Raw genomic sequence first — 6,297 nt, forward strand, 5'->3', positions numbered from 1 at the left:
TGGTTCAGCTCCATGACTCCCTTAGTGTTGTGCCTCTCTGATGCATAGTAGTACTCATTCTCAGCCACTGTCTCAATCACTTCAATGGCTTCTTCCACAGTCTTTTTCCTGTTCAATGAACCTCCTGATGAATGGTCTACAGCCTTCCTTGATTCATAAGATAGTCCATCATAGAAGATATGCAATTGCACCCAATCATGGAACATGTCTGGTGGGCATTTCCTTGTCAAGTCCTTGAATCTCTCCCATGCCTCGTAGAGAGTTTCACCATCTTGTTGTCTAAAAGTTTGAACCTCAGATCGAAGCCTATTGACCTTTTGTGGGGGGTAGAAACGTGCCAGAAACTTGCTTTCCACCTCATCCCATGTTGTTAGACTCCCCCTTGGGAATGATTCCAGCCACTTAGCTGCTTTGTCCCTAAGTGAAAATGGGAACAAAAGCAGTTTATAGGCATCTTCCTGGACTCCATTGGACTTCACAGTGTCACAAATTCTCAGGAATTTTGTGAGATGTTGGTTGGGATCTTCATTAGCACTTCCACCAAATGAACAATGATTCTCCACAAGTGATATTAGCTGTGGTTTGAGTTCAAAGTTGTTGGCCTGAATGGGTGGTTTCTGGATGCTGCTACCACAATTCCCAGAGGTTGGGTTTATGTATGAACTAAGAACCCTCCTCTCAGGAATGGCATTGTTTTCATCAGCTCTCTCATGGTTGTGAACTTCTCTATCCATGTTGAGATCTAGAGCTTCCTCAAAATTGTCCTCAGATTCTCCTTCAGATTCCTCTTCTCCCACTACTCTCTTCCCTCTTGCTTCCCTTCTCAGTCTATGAAAGGTCCTCTCTGGTTCGGTATATGGAGGAGTTGATGTCTCTCCTCTCCTACCTGTCATACAAGAACACAGCACAGGCACAAACAAGTGAAATACTCTTGGTTAATGGAAGAGTATGGTTAGAGCAATTGAGGAATTAATTCAAACAGTTAGTGAGTCAGTGAGTTAGTTGCTTGAATTTAAAGGCATAAAGAAAGAAAGCATGTAACCGAGTGCAGAAATTAAAATTCAACAAGTAACTTGAACAGAATTAACAAAGCAAGAAAAATTGCTCAATCTAGTTAACTTCCAATTTGAGAATTGTCAATCGAAAACCAATCCCCGGCAACGGCGCCATAAACTTGATGCACATAAACTAGTTATGCTACGATTTAGGAAATTGCACGATCGGCAAAATTCCTTCCGGCAAGTGCACCGGTTATCGTCAAGTAAAACTCACAATAGAGTGAGGTCGAATCCCACAAGGATTGGTTGAGTGAGCAATTCGGATTAGAAGTGTGTTCTAGTTGAGCGGAATCAAGATTGAGATGAGTATTGCGGAATGTAAAATTGGCGGGAAAAGTAAATGACAAGAAATTGAAATGGCGGAATCTTAAATTGCATGAATTAAAGAGCAGAAACTAAATTGCTGAAATTAAAAGGGAATGGGGGTGATTGCATGAATTGAGTTGCAGAATGTAAAGAGAAAGTGGAAATCAGAAATGGGGAATTCATTGGGTTATAGGAGATATTGAGATCTCCGAATCAAAACATGTTTATCTCTTCCTCAACCAATGCGTTCATTGAATTTTGCTTGGCAATCTTATATGATTGGATCCCAATCCCTTGGCTCACCAATTCTCTCTAAAGACAAACAAATTCCCAATCCCTTGGTTTAAATGTTCATAAGAAGAGATGATGCTCGATCACTGATTATACCACACAGTTTCATGAACCACAATTTGGTAGGATTACATGTCATAATATCCATCCAAACCCCAATCCAATTCACTGTGAGAAAGCTTCTCTAGCATGAATCCTCCATTCCTTTCCCAAGGTTCCGAAGGATTCCAATTATGGGTAGTTTCTTTCCCAAGACAACTACCCAATGGAATTAGATCGAGAAGCTTTCTAACAAAATTCAAGAGAAAAGATTGAAGAAGAAGATAAACTATTATTGATTCATTGAATTACAATAGAGCTCCCTAACCCAATGAAAGGGGGTTTAGTGAGTCATAGCTCTGAATTCAATTACAAAGATATGAAAACTAGCTCCTAGTGAAGGTAAAAGTCCCTTCTAACTTAAATTCTATCCTATTTATACACTTTCTATATTGAGCTTCTGTTGTGTTTCTTGGGCTTTGAGGCCTCTCCCTGCTTTCCTTTTGCCTTGGGTTTATGATCCATAATCTTGATGAGACTGCTGGTCCAAATTCTGTAACATTCATTGAGCCAACTTAGTGATAATCAAATAATGGCACATGACTCAATAAATTGAAATTTCAGACTCATCAATCCTTCAGGCCCAATCCCATAAACCATGATATTTAATTGGGTTTCATACCAGAATAAGTTTAAGTTAATGTTTGTGCTCAAATACTAACTTAAACCACAATATCTTTGGTCCAGAAACCTTTTCCAAGAGTGGCGTTTAAGTTGCAGTTTAAGCTTAAACTGCAGCTTAAACGCCAGACACTTCCAGTGAGGCCTTTTGTAGAAGCACGTTTAAGCTTTAGTTTAAGGTTAAACTGAAGCTTAAACGTGGAAATGGAAGAAGGCAGCCCTGGAGAGTCATGTAGTCGAACACGTTTAAGCTCCAGTTTGAGGTCAAACTGAAGCTTAAACGTGGATATAGGAAGGGCAGCCCTGGAGGTCGAACACGTTTAACCTCCAGTTTAAGGTCAAACTGGAGGTTAAACGTGGAAATGGAAGGAGGCATCCTGGAGGTCGAACACGTTTAACCTCCAGTTTAAGGTTAAACTGGAGGTTAAACGTGGAAGCTTAGAAGGGTAGCCCTGGAGGTGTCGAACACGTTTAAGCTCCAGTTTGAGGTCAAACTGGAGCTTAAACGTGGAAATGGAGAGAGCAACCCTGGAGGAGAAAACTTGGTCGAACACGTTTAAGCTCCAGTTTGAGGTCAAACTGGAGCTTAAACGTGGAAATGGCTCCCTGGTGCTTTTCCCATTCTGGCGTTTAACCTCCAGTTTAAGGTTAAACTGGAGGTTAAACGTGGAACTCCTTCCTGGGTGGCATTATCATTCTGGCGTTTAACCTCCAGTTTGAGGTCAAACTGGAACTTAAACTTCACATTTGATATTCAAGCTTCCTTTATTGATTTTGTTGCTTCCTTGCTTAGCCTCTTCTTCCCTGAAATCATCCAAACAATTGCATCAAAGTCTTGCAAAATTTCATGAGAAATCTTCCATTCATAGCATTCAAGTAATATAACTAAAACTCATGGAATTTGCATTAAAATCATACTGTTTGGATGGTTTATTGCTTTGTTCTTCATTTAACCATTTTTGGTTACTTTAAGCTCAAGAAAATGCATAAAACAACTAAAACTAACAGAAAAATGCTAGTGAAACTAGCCTAAGATGCCTTGGCATCAGAGTGCAGTGCTCTCATTCAACCAGAGCTGCCTACAAAAAGGAAGGACCAGTGAGTTTTCACATCCTCTGTGCGATAAGAAAAATAATGTTTGACAAAGGACTCTGTGATCTGGGAGCAAGCATCAACTTAATGCCTTTATCCCGTATGAAGAGGCTGCAAATCAATGAGCTGATGCCCACAGACATAGTCATCAGGCTGGCGGACAAAACTCAAAAACAAGCAATTAGAGTGGTTGAAAACGTGCTGGTGAAGGTTGGGAACTACTTCCTTCCCACAGACTTTGTCATGCTGGAAATGGAAGAAAGTCACCTTCACCCAATCATATTGGGAAGACCATTCTTAGCTACAGCCAGAGCGCTCATAGATGTGGAGCGAGGAGAGCTAATACTGAAGATACATGACGAACAACTCACCTTCAACGTCTTCAAACCCTCACAAAAAGCAAGTCAGGAAGGCAAGAAACTAAGGCCAGAGCATGACAGAGCAATGGTGGGAGAAAAAAGCATTGAAGCACAAGCTGTACACCCTGGAAGACCTTTGAGTGATGAACAAGAGAATCAGTAGCTATCACAGCTAAAGAAAACTCAAGTGGAGCCAAAACTACCAGAATCATATGAGACCAGCAACAAAATCTCCCTAGGGAAAGAGACCACAAAGAGCAAGATAACAGCAAAAGAAACAAAGAAGAAAGTACCAAGGAGATGGAGGAATAAAAAGATCCCTACAGAAGATTTCTCTCCAGGGGATAAAGTGATCTCAGCTTACTTCCTAGATATCCCACCTCATCTCCCCACCATCCCATCTCAGTTACCTAAGGTTTTCACCATCAACAAAGTTCTCTCCCTAGAACATGTGGAGATCATTGATGAAGCCAATGGATATAGGTTTACTGCAAGAGGGGAAGATCTAAAGCATTACCAACCACCATGACAAAGGCAGAATGTCAAGCTAGTGACGCTTAAGAAGCGCTTCATGGGAGGCAACCCATGTTTTACATGCTTTTAAAAGTAGTTAATAAAGCAAGGTTCAGGGATTTCAACTCAACTTGACATGCACTTGAATGAATCCTTTTGTGCAACATATAGTGAGGAACAAGTTTGGTGTTCAAGGCATACTAAGAGAACATAAATGTAACCCATATCATGTCACTCTTAGGGGCCTTGAACAAATCTTTTACACCACATGGCACCAAAATAAGTTTGGTGTTGCCAATGTTGCATACATGGATGTTGAGTTAGTCAATTGGTGTGCACTCATGAACAGCACTTAGTAGTTAGAAACAAAAACTTTAAAAAGTAGTTATTCTTTTAATTTTGCCACCACTTTCCACAAGTTTTCTTTTAATCACATTTCTTTTATTTTGTAGGAGAATTGATGGGGCAATTGAAGGATTCGGGCACCACAAAAAGAGAAGACTATATACGTGTCTTCAAGGGGATTGCATTGGAAATTGTTGCCATGCAACATTGGAAGGAGAACAAGCTTGGAAACTGAACCAACACTATCATAAAGTTGATGATCCTTGTGCTCATCCCATGCTAAACCCCATCCGTCCATCACACAACCATCCCATCAATCTACACCTTTCATTCACTCATCACTTTCCTATGTAAGTGAGTCCTAGTCCGTACTTCCCTTTACATTCCAGCAACCACTTCTTTAAACTTCTCACTCTCGAAGTACAACTCTCCAAGCCACACCCTATCTGAACCTAACCAAATTCCACCACTTATCCACAACCCCTCAACACTTTCACACATCAACTCTTACTCATGGCATCATCAAGCTCTAAAAGAAGAAAGGGGAAGGCGCCTATGGAGCAATGCCCCTTTGATGAAAAGAAGTTTAGAACTTTTTACCATGCACTTCAATTTGGATGGATGGCTGATAAGGAGATCATATATGAGCTAGGCTTTCAAGTCAAGAAAACTGAGTGCCCCGAAATCACAGAGAAGGTAGAAAAGAGAAGATGGGAGCTCCTCACCGATCCAGTCACCGCGAGGATAAATGCAACGCTCGTAAGAGAGTTTTACGCAATTCGGCTGGAATTGACATAGAGGGAGACATCCTCATTGAAGAGGACAAGCCCATCACCAAGAAAAGGATGGATCAAACAAGAGATCATGGATCTCAACAAGAGAATGAGGAAATTCCTCACCATGAAATCCCTGAGATGCCTCAGGGGATGCACTTTCCTCCACAAAACTATTGGGAGCAAATCAACACCTCCCTAGGAGAATTAAGCTCCAACATGGGACAACTAAGGATGGAGCACCAAGAGCACTCTATTATTCTACATGAGATTAGAGAAGATCAAAGAGCTATGAGGGAGGAGCAACAAAGACAAGGAAGAGACATAGAGGAGCTCAAGAGCACCATTGGTTCTTCAAGAAGAAGAAGACGCCACCATCACTAAGGTAGACCCGTTCCTTAATCTCCTTGTTCTTATTTTTCTGTTTTTCATTTACTATGCTTTATATTTTATTTATGTTTGTGTCTTATTACATGATCATTAGTGTTTAAGTGTCTATGTCTTAAAGATATGAATGTCCTATGAATCCATCACCTCTCTTAAATGAAAAATGCTTTTAAAAACAAAAGAACAAGAAGTACATAATTTCGAATTCATCCTTGAAACTAGTTTAATTATTTTGATGTGGTGACAATACTTTTTGTTTTCTGAATGAATGCTTGAACAGTGCATATGTCTTTTGATATTGTTGTTTATGAATGTTAAATATGTTGGCTCTTGAAAGAATGATGAAAAGGAGAAATGTTATTTGATGATCTGAAAAATCATAAAAATAATTCTTAAAGCAAAAAAAAGCAGTGAATAGAGAAAAGCTTGCGAAAAAAAAGAGAAAGAAAAAGA

At 40.1% G+C, this 6,297-nt stretch overlaps 1 non-coding gene across 1 annotated transcript; it reads left to right on the forward strand.

Moving 5' to 3' along the window:
* The first annotated feature begins 204 nt into the window (after positions 1-204).
* LOC112759984 (small nucleolar RNA R71) lies at positions 205-308 on the forward strand. Its single transcript, XR_003180443.1, has one exon. It is a non-coding gene; the product is annotated as a small nucleolar RNA R71 (small nucleolar RNA).
* Positions 309-6,297: the final 5,989 nt, after the last annotated feature.

This window comes from Arachis hypogaea, chromosome 16 (assembly GCF_003086295.3).
Source record: "Arachis hypogaea cultivar Tifrunner chromosome 16, arahy.Tifrunner.gnm2.J5K5, whole genome shotgun sequence".
NCBI lineage: Eukaryota > Viridiplantae > Streptophyta > Magnoliopsida > Fabales > Fabaceae > Arachis > Arachis hypogaea.